Genomic DNA, 13,328 nt, shown 5'->3' with positions numbered 1-13,328 from the left:
GAACTGAGGTATCACTTGCGTCTTCTATTCCAGGAAAACGTTTTGCATGCAATGCTGTATTTTAGACTGTTGACAGCATGGCTTTGAGATGAACAGTTGTATTTGCCATGGAGTGTGGACTTAACTGGCTGGGACACATAAATATATATATATGTTTGTAAATGGGTAGGTATGTGTGGTCTTTTTCTCTCAGCTGCAGAGCACAGACAGTCGAAAATACTTTTTTTTACGGCATCCACAAAAGCAATTTGTGCCACTTGAATGGATGCATCGGCCATGTTTGTTTGGTCCTTTAATGTATCATGTGCACATAGGCATATGTGAGTGTACAATGTGAGATTGCAGGCGCTGCGGATGCATCTGTGGAGTGGGGGTGGTGGGGGCCATTCGTGGTGGGCTTCACAATAAAAAGGTGTCAGAGAGACAATGACAGAGGAGAGCGGGTCACGCGGAGATGGGGGTGCACGAAGGGGGGTGTATGAGGGATGGTTAGTGAGTGAGATGGGGCAGGGTCTGTGGAGGGGCCTTTGAGTTAATTTAGGTGGGTTGTCTTCTCAGAAGACATGCAGACTGGAATTTCCTTTTGGGGTGGGGGACGGGATACTAAGGTTCCAGGTGTGGGTCTCTAGGTTTGAGTAGAATTCAATATGTCGGAGTCTGTCTGCTGTCAGAGCTCTGTGGGTGCTTGTTAGTCTGTGTGTTGTCAGTCAGATGTGGGAGTCACTAAATTACTAGTACTTACAGAGTGGGTTGTTCTTATGTTTTCAGTCTCTCGTTGTGGGAGTCTGTGTGTTGGCAGCATTCACAGTTTGTGTGTGTGTGCGTGTCTGTGGTTACATGTTGTTGCCAGGCCTGTGTGTTTGTTTGCCAGTCTCTCCGTTGCATATCCACCCCCTCAGCGGTGTTGTGTCCACTCTTTTCATATCAGAATCACTGTACTTCCCTGCACCCCCCCCACCTTCATCACCTTGCCCCCTTTACCCGCTGAGCTGTCGAATTCCCTTGTTTCATTTCGGATCTCTTTATGTCATCCCCCCCACCACACACACACCCCGTGCCGCAGTCTCCAACCCCCGGCAGTCTGGCACTGTCTCCTGCCTCGCCTGACCCCCTCCAATTCTGGAACAGCTGTGCGCGAGGAGACATGTTCAGGGGTCTGAGTGTGACATAGCACAGTGAATTATAAAGGACATATGATTCCTACACCTTATAACCCTCACTGCGCGTCACACACCCCGTACATTGATTTACACACATTTGATTTATTGTCAATATATAATGTGTGCACGTGATGTAAAGCTCTCCGACACCCTGCTTTGGGATGAGTTGCGCTATAAGAGAAATAAAACGAAATAGTGGTATTTAAATTGTTATTTGTGTAAATACTGGAACAGCACCTTTGACATTCTTACAGTGCAGGCATATCTCCTATATAACAAGCATTAAAAATGCAATAGGTCTCGCCTTTTATTTAGTTAAAGCCATTTGCTTTGCTATACAATACCATTAGCAAAGCAAATGGCTTTAACTTAATCAAAGGCGAGACCTATTGCATTTTTAATGCTTGTTTATCCTTGTGATGAACATAGAGTTACCTGATAACTGTGTATAACATGGACACACTGCATCCAGGCCGTTAGTTAAGAAATCAGTGCACTGAGGGCGTTATCGGCTTGGTTCTTTTCAACGGGCCTGATTAGAAGAAGGTCCGGAAAAATGATTCATAAAAGGAAGGCCGAGGACTGGAAAAGGAATCCTGGTAAACCTGGGTGAATCGGCCCAACCCACTCGGCATTCCTGGGACCAGAACGCTGCCCCTTTAAATGCTGTACTGCCTTGTAATTTATAACAAGCATTGGCAATGGCATTCCGCTTCACGTTGACAATGTTCTTGGCTTACTCCTTTTGCCTTTTTGAATAAGAAACATTGAGAAAAGAGAGTGCAGAAAGTTGAAGACATCATCATGCACCCCCATGGAGTGCTACATCAGAAATGTCAGTTGAAAAAAAAAAGAAAAACGAGTTCACTGCGTGGAGGTATAAAACGAATCCAATCAAAAGAGAGGTTAAAAAAGAAATTGTTCAGGGGCGGGACAAACACAATAGGGAGAAAAGCCATTCAGGCAAGAGCAGGGAACTACGATAGACAAGAAAGACATCCCGTCTTCAGCACGGGGCTGACCTAAAGACCACTGTACAGCAGTGCAGGCCATGCTGGCTGCGACGGACAGATGAAGCTAACTGCAGCGAGAACAAGAGAAGAGATTAAAAAGTAGCTATTGCAGATACCCACAATGTCATATGTATTTTATTGTACTGTAATTGCTTTTATATAGCGCTTACTACCCTTGATGAGGCGCTGAAAGCGCTTTTCGGCAAGTAGCGCGCAACTCCGGAACCCATAAAGGATTACTGGTGAATTCATATATTGAAAGAAGAAATTAATTTGAGTGGTGGACATGTTAGTCTGTTATTTGGATTGAGAAGGATAGTGGAGGGATAGAAGAGGGAAAAGGTTTGCATTTAAATAGCGCTTGCTACTCCTGGTGAGGTGTTGAAGCACTTCCAGGCGAGTAGCACCCTACTCCGGAACCAAAAAAGGATCAGTGGTGAATTTGTCTGGGGAAATATGAAGTGTGTCACAGTGAGCTCAGGACTGGAGTGGAACGAGGCTCAAGGGTGTTCTCTGGCCCTCTGCAGACGTAGCACATTTCACAATTTCTACATTTTCAAGGTTTGAATGCATAGGCGTCTTTAAGTAATTCTAAAAACACATACCTGTAATAAACGTCACTTCCTACACAGATGGTGTACTTTCCGCCGGCAGACCCGCCACCTCAGAAGTACCTCTGGAGTAAGGATGAAGACAGAAAACACGTTATTCGAAGGGGATTTTTCCAATCCTGACTACTTCTTATACAACTTTCTAAGGATGCTCAGCATAGCAACTAGAGAGCAGGGCCCATGCTATATTATATTGATAACCAATGTATACATTCTTCCTTTTTAGGTCTCGCCTACGCAGCACTACATAGGAGACCTTTAGCCGTCACTCTGCCCTAAACCCCTGTTGTCTGTGCCCGGGCTTGGATCGATGGAAGCCTGCTGGGCTTTGCTGCTCGCTCCGTTCCTCCTGCTCCTCCTCATGGTGACCTATATCAGGTCAGTGCTGCTGCTTTTAAGCTCACTCCGTTTCTGAGCTTGCCCAGTGACGCGCATTGTACACACTGCGTGCAGAGCGCTTTATTCATTTACTGTGCGCGCTCCCAGCAGTCACCGCTGGGCAGAGAGGGTACACCTTCTGCACAGGGGGCCATAGTGTGCATCTGTGGGCACAAGGACCGCTTCTTCGATGCGTCTGCACACCGCACAGCAGAGCACCATTCCTTGCCATGCACGGGACGGGAAGCAATACATGCATAACTCAACACTGTAGATTGAGTGCACATCACAGCAGAAAATATCAGAAAACCTGGTTGTATGCCTTACATCGTATTAATTTTCAATTTTTAGTGAGAGACAGACAATGAAAGATAACACCCCAATATTAAACAAGCATTGGCATAGCCAATAGGTCACGCCTTTGGGACCTTATAAGTGTTTAGCCAAAGGCGAGACCTATTGGCTATGCCAATGCTTGTTTCTATTTGTTTACTTTTGCTACATTCGCGGCACCCGCGCTTTACTTTAACCATGTTAAAGGTAAATCGCGGGTGCCGCGATTGCTACAAAAGTAAAGAAATAGTAAAAAACATCTATTTCTTTACTTTTGGCTGCATGTGTGTACTGGTCCGGAGAGGGGGGAGTGAAAGAATAAAAGAATGAAATTAGCCCAGCTTCTTGTCGTTCATTATGTAAAGAAGACCGGATCTCACCCAGGCTGCAGAAAGGGCCTCGCAGATGTTGCAAGGCCCGTCCTGGGTCACACAAGCATTTCCATTTGCATTCCTGCTGAGACAGGATTAGGCTAAGAATGTGCTTTTCAGCTTTGCAAGGGGCAAAGAAGTTTTAAAGGGGACCTGGGAGCAAGTTTGGGTTGGAGGGTTAGACGGGAGTAAGCTTCGAAATACAAGTTATGAAAAACTTGCTTAGAGAACACTAAGTCTGAAGGGAAAAAAGGGTTCTGGAGTGGGCATGGCACAGTGTTAGATTGGAGTGTTTAATGTAGAGTTTATTTTCACAATTTTCTGTCTTAAAGCTAGAAAAAAAAATACTGCAATACATGCCTTTAGGAACAGACTAATACACGCCTCTGGGGATGATTTTGCAGACTGCAGTACAAGCCTTAAGGACATTGTCTGAAAGTTGCTGTACAGGCCTCCAGGGACCTGCATCAATGGACAGGTCTACAGGCTGCTGTACTAGTCTCAAAGGACAGTACTGCAAATTGCAGGGCAGGTCTTGCAGAGCTTCACTGCAATACAAGGATTCAATGACATGGTCTATATGGGCAGAACTTCACGAACAATGCGAGGACTATTGTACATGCATACATGGAAAAGGTATTGTAAAATGTCCTTCCCTAACTGGAACTCGAAAACTGCTTGAACTAAACCGGATCCAGGAGATAAGGAATGTATTCATGAGCGCGAGAGGGAGACACCAGGCAAATCGCCGCACCCGCGCTAAGTAAAGCGCGGGTGCTGCGATTGCTGCAAAAGTAAAGAAATAGACAGTTTCCGCGATTGACCTAGGCAAGACCTATCAATCAATCAATCAATCATAACATTTGTATAGTGCGCTACTCACCCGGAAGGGTCTCGAGGCGCATGGGGGAGGCGCATACTGCTCGAACAGCCAGGTCTTGAGTTGTCTCCTGAAGGCGAAGTGGTCCTGGGTCAGCCGAAGGTGGATGGGGAGGGGGCTCCATGTCTTGGCCGCAAGGTAGGAGAAGGATCTGCCTCCGGCGGTGGCTCTTCGGATGCGTGGTACGGCGGCGAGGGCAAGGCTGGCGGACCGTAGCTGGCGGGTGGGCGTGTGGAAGGTCATGCGGTCGTTGAGGTATTTGGGTCCCAGGTTGTGGAGAGACTTGTGTGCGTGGGTGAGGAGCCTGAACGTGATCCTCTTGTTGAGGGGGAGCCAGTGCAGGTTCCTCAGGTGGCCGGAGATGTGGCTGCGTCGAGGGATGTCCAGGATGAGTCGGGCGGAGGCGTTCTGGATGCGTTGGAGTCTTTTCTGTAGCTTGGCTGTGGTTCCGGCGTAGAGGGTGTTTCCGTAGTCCAGCCGGCTGGTGATGAGGGCCTGAGTGACCGTCTTCCTGGTTTCGATCGGGAGGGTGTGAAAGCATGAAGAGGAGACGGCGTTGACTTGTCTGGTCATCGAGAGGGAGGAGTCCAGGATGAAGCCCAGGTTGCGTGCGTGGTCTGTTGGCTTGGGGGCGGTGCCCAGCGCTGGGGGCCACCAGGAGTCATCCCAGGCGGAGGGTGATGGTCCGAGGATGAGGACTTCCGTTTTGTCTGAGTTCAGTTTCAAGCGGCTGTTCTTCATCCATTCGGCGATGTCTTTCATCCCTTCGTGGAGGCTTGTTCTGGCGGTGTCGGGGTCTCTGGTGAGGGAGAGGATCAGCTGGGTGTCGTCGGAGTGGTGCGTGCGTGCGCGCGCAGTCTGCTCTTTTTGGAAGCACTGCACTCGTGCTTGTGGCACGCCCCTGCTCGCTCCCGCAAGCTGGATGCCGCCACAAGCACGAGTGTGTGCTTCCAAAAAGAGCAGAGCGACGGCTAAAGGTCCTCCTATGCAATGCATGCGCGCTGCGTAGGCGAGACCTAAAAATTACCTGCATGTCTTGAACATTCTCATAGCAAACTAACGTAAACACAATCACCCTTCTACAGTAAACAAAAACGATTTATTGCGGAAGGTGCTGGTCCCAAACAGAAGAAATACAACTATTTTCTGTAGTCTGCGAATAATGCATTTCTAAACATCTTTTGTTTTCATGCTTTATTAGCATGCATTATACGTTTTGTGTTTGTATTAAATGTGAACTGGCTTTTCTGAAAACAGAATAAAATGAGTTTTCTGAAAGCTATGGACATGAGCTAATCAAGGCAACGACACAAACATACAAAGGGAGCAACAAGCCTACAACCAGACTAGCCTTCCTTCTTCATGCCACTAACACTTCAATTGGTCATGCTGCCTGAAGTGTTTCCCTTGTGTATTCAGTGAGGTAACAAGTGCAAAATAATGAGGTACGGAAAGAAACAGTGACCAAAAACTTCAAGGAAAGCTGATAGGTGTTGGTCCTGAAGAATTAGATTACCATTCCAACATGCTCGTGTTTACTTCCATACCTTGCCATGCACGAGACGGGAAGCACTACATGCCACTTAAGCTCGTAAAAACACTACCAAGCATCAACACATCAGAAGTTTTAAATAGGAAATTATGAAAACGCTTTATTTTGAAGAATTATTTAAACATGTACAAAAACAATGATTAAAAAAATGTGTTCAAAGTTTAAAAAATATCTTATTGGTTATATATAAGGTAACAGAAATGCTTAAAATACGTTTTTATTATAACTTTTCAACGTGTTGCACAGCACCCACGCTGCTCTACAACAGAGCTTAAAGACACTGACAAAGCCAATAGCTCTGCCTAAACACTTACAAGACCCCAAAGGCGAGACCTATTGGCTATGCCAATGCTTGTTTTTTATACAGCGCGAACTCGACCCGAAGGTATCAAAGCGCTGTACACCAGCATTAGTTGTGTTACACTGCGACACATTCATTTTGTTAGGCACGGGAAGATTACGTTATTTGCCCAGAATCACAGGATGTTGAGCGTCCCTGCCTAACCTCGACCCCAGTTCCCCAGCTTCGAGGTCGACCGCTCTAGCCATTAGGCCATTTTTTATAGTCCTTGCACATAAAGTTATCATATTTGGGCCTCTGCCTGTTATACATACATGTATCTTGTGGCTGTTGTACATACATTTATCTTAATTGAATAGCCGAAACATCTGGCATGGACTAGATCTGCGAATGACCTCAAAACGTAACAGGCTCGAGACTTTACATGCCTAGCGCGATGGCCCATCTTGCCCGGATGGACTCTGTGCCAGTGGCTGCTCATACGGACTTTCCCTCTCTCCCTTTCCCTTGTAATGTCATTACTTACCAACAGTGCTGAACTGCAAGCTCGTCCCTTTGCCTGAAACTGACGCGGGATCGAGACGTACAGTTCCTGCTTGGGTGAGAGTCCGATGCGGGCTCCCTGTCGCTATGCACTGTGGGCGTTCGGAATAAAATGCCTGCACTTATGAAGCAACCTGGGCCGCGTGCACACAGCGCTGTCTGCCGGTGATGTCACAATGGGCATGAGTGACGTCTCACTGACCCGAGGCTTCCCATTGGGCCGAGGGCCTCGTTTAAGAAAACCATCTGATTGCTTACTGATGGAACGCACAGTGCTGCTGGATGGTTGTGAAATGGCGCAACAGGCAGCCAAATCAAACCACAGTGTTTTATGTGAAGTAGATATGTGAACCGCACTTTCACCCAGGAGGGCATCTGGCGTTGAGCAGTTGTGAAATTAGTCAAGCCTAGGGTTTAATGTGATTATTCGAAAACCCAGGTCACTGCACAAGCCTGCAGCAGACTTACTAAAAGAGTACTTAATGGGGCCTGCACTCCATGTATAGTCCTAAAGAACCCTGTCTGGAGGCAGTCCAAATATGTGAAAATCAGTAGAAATATGTCAAAATATTTGCGGGCAAATTAATCCGCAAAAACAACAGTGAAAAAGTCCAAATAAGTGAAATTCTGCAGATTTTTTTAAATGTCTCTGCTCAAATAATGTTGAGATGCAGAGAAATATCTGTTACTTGGACAGCAACAAGTATAAAATTTAAAGTGCATCAACAGCTTTCACTGTATTTGGAACTAGTCTATAGCAAATATGCTAATTAAAATATGTGGGGTCTCTGTGTCTAGAAGCTGACGCCTGATTGTGACTTGGTCCAGTGGCCCAGGTTTTCGCTGTCTTAGTCTGCCAGTGGTATGGGCGACCCCTTTCAGTAGCAATTTTACTGCCGACACAAGGGGGCGCCTAAAGAAAAGGTGCCTCCTGGAAACGGCCCAGAATGAAGGGAAAAAAACAGAAGACATAAAACCTCAGAAAGGACAAAGAAGCCCTGGACTGGAAGGCTGACCGATGCTGAGCAGGGCACGAGTTCGGAGACACAGCTGGAGAAGAAGCAATCCTTCCAGAAGAAGTAATGGAAGAACCAGGAGAACACTGGAGGAGCAGCACAACCCAGAAAGGAAGAATGATAAAAGTGGCAAAACACCAGGAAAGACTTGACATTCAATCTGGAGTGCTGGAACAAGATGACAAGACTGCATGAAGGACTGCAACACAAGGAATAAACCAATTTCGCTTCTTTTATTGGCCAATGGAACAGGAACTACCTAGGAGTCCATATTAGTTCGGTAAAAAGATTTAAGGCTTCAATACTGTGGCGTCCATCTTGGATTGGTTAAAATATTATTCCTCGGAAATCCTACCAAGAGATTCTGGGAGAGAGAGAGGACTGTAAGGAAATAGCCACTAATGGAGAGGACTTTAAGGACATAGCCACTAATGGCATTCTCCAGGGAGAGGAGAAGTATTATGTGGAACAATACCCGCCGGACGGTGGCCTCATAGTAAGTTTAGATTGAGAACGCAGCGGCCCGCCAGCACTCTCACAGGCCTCCCAGCTCTCGCTGAGGTGGGATAGCCTTGGGCACTGACATCGGGCGGGATGCCTGCAGCACTGCATTACCTCCTCGTTAGTCTTCCTCGCCACATGACTAACACAGTGAGCTTCAGCTCCACACCAGAACCCTCCAAAGCCAAAATGTCAGCATCCCATGCCTCCCATCCCCTCCCAATATGGCCGACCCAGTCACCCATGACCCCTATAAGAGGCGGGCCGGCCCAACCCATCAGCCTGTTTTTTTTGTTCTGCGCATGGTTTCTCTCCAGATGCGTCTTCAGGTAAGTGGTTCCTGCTTTAGCGGGAGCATGGGTCCTTGGCTGGTGGTCCTGCGCTAGCAGACTCTGGGGGCTTTTGGACCTCCCCCCTTCCTTCCCTCGGTCTCTCTGGGGCCAGTTAGGCTCTGCTTTAGCGAGCCAGGGGTCAATAGGGGGGCGGCGGGGTGGTCTGGGGCTCTGCTGTGTCTGATCCCTTCTGGCCCCTCGCCTCGCACTGATACGCGCTCCCGTTCCCTTCAGTTTTACCCGGGCGTTGGGAGTTGCTGTGGCCTATTGGTTACTGTGGTTCTTGTAGTTCCCTTTGGTGTGTTCGGTTGGTATTTCTTTCAACCCGGTACTGTACCTTGGTGGGTTGTAGTCTCCCCTGGTTCATGCATCACTGGTGCGTGTTCCCTGTGTTCCCCTGCCCCGTCACGACCATGTGGGGCGGGGGGGGGGGGGGCTCTGCCTCGGGCAGCCGTCGACCCGTTTGCCGAGGCAGCGCCACCATGTCCCTGTCTCCGCGGGCCATCCCCTAGGGGCTGGCGTTGGGCTCACCTTCTGCTGTCCGGGGCGGTGCCGTCCTCGGCGCTGTGGTCTCCTTTCGGCTACGCGGCTGGACGCGTTTGTTTCCCGGTCCTCGCCTCGCCCACGGCTCCGGTGGGCGGGGCATCTCACGGGCGTATTTCTCTCCTACGGCGGCGGTTCCGCTATTCCTGAGCGTGTTTGGATCTGTGGTGCCTGTGGCCTAGTGCTTCGGGTATTTGTTTCTTGTTCTGAAAGTTACATGTTCGGATCCATGTGTTGCCAGGGTTTATGCTACTTGTGCCGTTTCTGTGGGTGTTTGTGACGCCTTGTTATGGGGCGTCATTTGGTTTTACACGTGGGGCTTCCTATTTTCTCCGCTGTTTGCCTGCCCGGGCTGCTGTGGGACTCCTTGTACAACGGAGTTACTGTGCCCGTGTGGTTCTTCCCGGTGTATTCGGGTCTGTGACTCTTTCTCAACGTGGTCCGGGCTCGGTTCCGTTTGCTTCGGTTTTGGCTTGTATTGCCCCACGGAGTGCACGCTACGGGCCTGGGTCCGGGTCTCTCTGGCTTCGCTCGTCTTCCATCTGGCTGAGCCTTCCTCTTTCTCCTGGACAGAGTCCTGTGGGGCCCAGCTGTTCCTTTTTTTTCCTCTGGTGGCCTTCGATGTTGTGTTTCCTCGCTGTGCTTTCCATGCTCGTGGTCGCGGTTTACTCCTCGTCTGGTCCACTTGGTTTTTTCTTTCTTCCTGGTGGTTTGTCATGGTCCTGTGGGTGCCTGTGCACTTCTGTTCTCGGGGCCGGCGTGCCCTTCGGGGTGCCTGTGCTCTTTGCAACTTCCCGAGTTGTGTCCCTGTGGCGTGCTCTACTGGTCGCTGTTTTGGACCGGGTGCTGTGGCTCTTGGTTTTTTTGTGCCTCTGGTTTTCAAGGCTCTCACAGGACGTGGGTTTGAGTCCCGCAAGCGCTGTCAAGGTGTCGTTGGTTGGCAAAATTTCAAACTCTTCTTTATGTGGGGTGTGCCGCGGGGTCACGGCTTCGGTTGGTTTGCGGCCTTTGTCCTTCTTCCCTTCCGGGCTTTGGGCCTACGGTCCCTCCGTTCTGTATGCAAGGTTGACCGCGTGGCCTAAAGGTTGGGGCGCCTGTCTTCGTCTCTGTCGCTGGCGCCGCCCGCTGTCCATTCGGGTGCGGGCGGTGGTGGCTGTAGGCGAATGTCTTTTGCTTCTCTGTCGTCCTTCCTGCGAGCTGGCGGTGTGTTGCCTTCTTTCTCTCCCCACTCCTACTGCTCTGCCCCGGTTGTTCGGGGTTCCCAGGTGGTGGCCCTGCTTTATCGGGTTCTCTTGCTGGTTCCTCCTCCTTCTGGCCGTCGCGGCCCTGCCCTGCCCTCCCCCCTCCCCCACCGCCTTGTGCTTGGTGCCCTGCTATAGCGGGCTCTGGGATTTGGGTTTTGGCTTTTGGCTGCCCCTCTCTGTGGGGGCGGCTGTGGGCTTCTCTGTTTTTTCAGAGGGGTCCCTCGGCCCCCTCTGTCTGTTTGGGGCACGGGGCTCGGTTGGCTTTCAGCTTGCCGTCGGTGTCCGCTCTGTACCCGTAGTTCTTTCATACATTTCCACCCTGGTTTGCATGGCCTGGTCTGCTTTCGGCGGCAGGCCCGCCTGGGTCTTCCGGGTGCTGTGGGTTTTGGGGTCCTTCTTGGACTCTCCCTGTCGTGTGCGGGTCTGCGGCTGTGCCGCTCCCTCTTCTTCATGCACCCTGTCTCGGCGGTCGGCTTCTTGCGTTCGCCGTGCTTCTCCTTGACCCCTGGGGGTTGTGATTTTGTCTTGCTCCCCTGGTTTTTTCTGTATGGCCCTGGAGCTATGGCTCAGTGGTATGTCTTGTACCTGTGGTTGTTGGGTTATCGCAGGTCAAGGGTTTGTGTCCCGCAACTGCTGTCAATGTGTCATATGTTGGCAAACTGTCGTACTCTTATGAGAGGATGTGAGGGAATCTTTGTGACATCTATAATTGTTCCATTGATCGCTAGATTGACTTCAGCTGATCTGGTTTGTGTTTGGGTGTCCCATTCCTTCCTCTCTGTGGCCCTTCCTCATGGTGCTTTGCGCTCAGGTGAGTGGATTACTGCCACGGTACTGGAGCACTGCTCATTGGCAATGGGCTTTCACTACCTGCTTCCCATGCTCTTCTTCCACTTGATTGGGGCCTTCCTCGTATGGTGTTTTGGGTGCTCGCTTCGGCGGCGAGTGTACTCCACCTGGTACGTTTCAGTGCCTTTCGCAGGTTCCCTGCACTCGGTTTCCACGCGTTTTCGTGTGACGTTCCTTGCAGTCTTGTTGCCTGGCTGTTTTTCTCCTTCCAGTTGGTCTCGATGCCTCTGGTCCTTCCTTGGGTCGGTTTGCCCCGGCCTCTTCCCGCTTCTGTCCCTGGTACGGCTGGGGGGTTTGGGGGCTGGTGGCTCTATTGTTTACTGCGTCTCATGCAGGGGCCTGTGTTCGCCTTCTTGGTCGCAGATTCTGATCCTGTTGAGTCCCCTCTGCCGTTCATCCGTTGTTACATTGTGGGCCGTTTTGTTGGTTGACACCGCACATATGCTGTTCTGCTCTCCATTTCCCATTGTGGTTGTCGTGACCTTTTTGGTTCTGGGCTGGGTCTGTGGTTTTCACTCTGGGTGATTTTCCAGTCTGGCTTCTGTTTGCCGTTCCTTGGTTGCTCTGGGGTTTTCCCCTGCCTTGCTGGCCCTTGTGCTCCCGGGTGTTTGCTGGGTTCGCCCCTGTTTGTGGCTGCCTGTGTGAGGGTGTTCTTCTGGGTCCCTTTGGTGCTGTTTGCTCCCTTTGGGTCTCCGGTGTTGGCTCTTCGGCCCTTCTGCTGCGAAGTTTCTGTGTGGCCCGGGCTTTTTTTGTCCTGTTGCGCTTGGGCCTGCCCCTGTTGTCTTTTTTCACTTGCGGGTTTTTGTTTCCGTAAGTGCTGTTGGCTGTCTGGGGGTGCTGGTGCCTCCGGTTCTCTGCTTCCGGGCCCGTGCGCTTCCGGTGTGGCTTGGGGCCTCATCTCTTGTCCCTGGGTTTGGGGTTCCGGGTCCTGTCGGCTCTGGTTTTCGCCCTGCCCTTCTGTCCTTCTCGCCTTTGTTGGGTGCTCGCTTCATCGACTCGCTTGGTCCCTGTGAGGGGCGGGCTCGGTCCGTGGCGCTGCCTTTCCCTGCCTTCTGTGCGTGGGTGGTCTTGTGGGTTCTCCGCTTCCTGCGGTGGCCTGGTTGGTTCCCTTGGTGGCCGTATCTCTTCGGTGTCGTTTCTGTCACCTTCCTGGGTCTTTTTGTTCCCTTGTTCCTGCCTGGGTTCTCTCCTTGGGGCGCGCTCCCTTCTGGGGGGTCCTTTGTGCGTCTGGGGTTTGTTTACCCTTCTGTTTCTCTTCAGCGCCCCTTTTCCTTTCTTGCGGCCCATGCCAGTTTGCTTCCGTCTGGTTCCGCTGCCCCGACCCTCTTGTGGTTTTGGCTCTCTCGCGGGTGGTGTTCTCCCTTGCGGGGTTGCTGTGTTTGTCAGTCGGCGTCTCCCTTTCTGCTGTGCCTTTCTTTATTGGGTCGCTGTGGTGGGGTTGCCCTCTGTTCATTCGGTTTCCCTTTTTTTTTTTGAGGGGGGTTTTTTGTTGCCCTCTTTCGGGATGTCCGTTGGCCGGTCCGGGTGTGTTTGGTCCGGCTTGCTCTATGGGCCCTGTTGTCGGTGGCCTTTGGCTTCGTGCGGTCTGGTCCGTGGCTTTTCTCTGTCCCCTTTTGACCTTTGCTTCCGGCTGGTTCCTGACAGCGCTTCGTGTCTGGGGGCCGGGTTTTTGTCCTTCCCGTTGTCTTTTGGTCCCGGGCT

The 13,328-nt window shown here is 50.7% G+C and overlaps 1 protein-coding gene across 6 annotated transcripts in view; it reads right to left on the bottom strand.

Annotated features, from left to right (window-relative positions):
• CCDC63 (coiled-coil domain containing 63) overlaps positions 1–9,613 on the bottom strand; it is a 158,599-nt gene extending 148,986 nt beyond the window's left edge. For 3 of the 6 annotated variants that reach the window (XM_085634102.1, XM_085634105.1, XM_085634107.1), the window contains exons 1-2: positions 9,523–9,613; positions 2,779–2,849 (exon numbers count right to left, since the gene is read on the bottom strand). The gene's annotated coding sequence lies outside the window, so the exon portion shown is untranslated. Of the gene's footprint in view, positions 1–2,778; positions 2,850–7,125; positions 7,235–9,328; positions 9,390–9,522 lie in introns of those variants that run through there. The other 3 variants (XM_085634106.1, XM_085634108.1, XM_085634103.1) reach the window with 3 other exon arrangements.
• Positions 9,614–13,328: the final 3,715 nt, after the last annotated feature.

The sequence above is a fragment of the Triturus cristatus genome, chromosome 11 (genome assembly GCF_964204655.1).
Source record: "Triturus cristatus chromosome 11, aTriCri1.1, whole genome shotgun sequence".
Lineage (NCBI taxonomy): Eukaryota > Metazoa > Chordata > Amphibia > Caudata > Salamandridae > Triturus > Triturus cristatus.
This window is presented reverse-complemented; position numbering and strand designations above follow the sequence as displayed.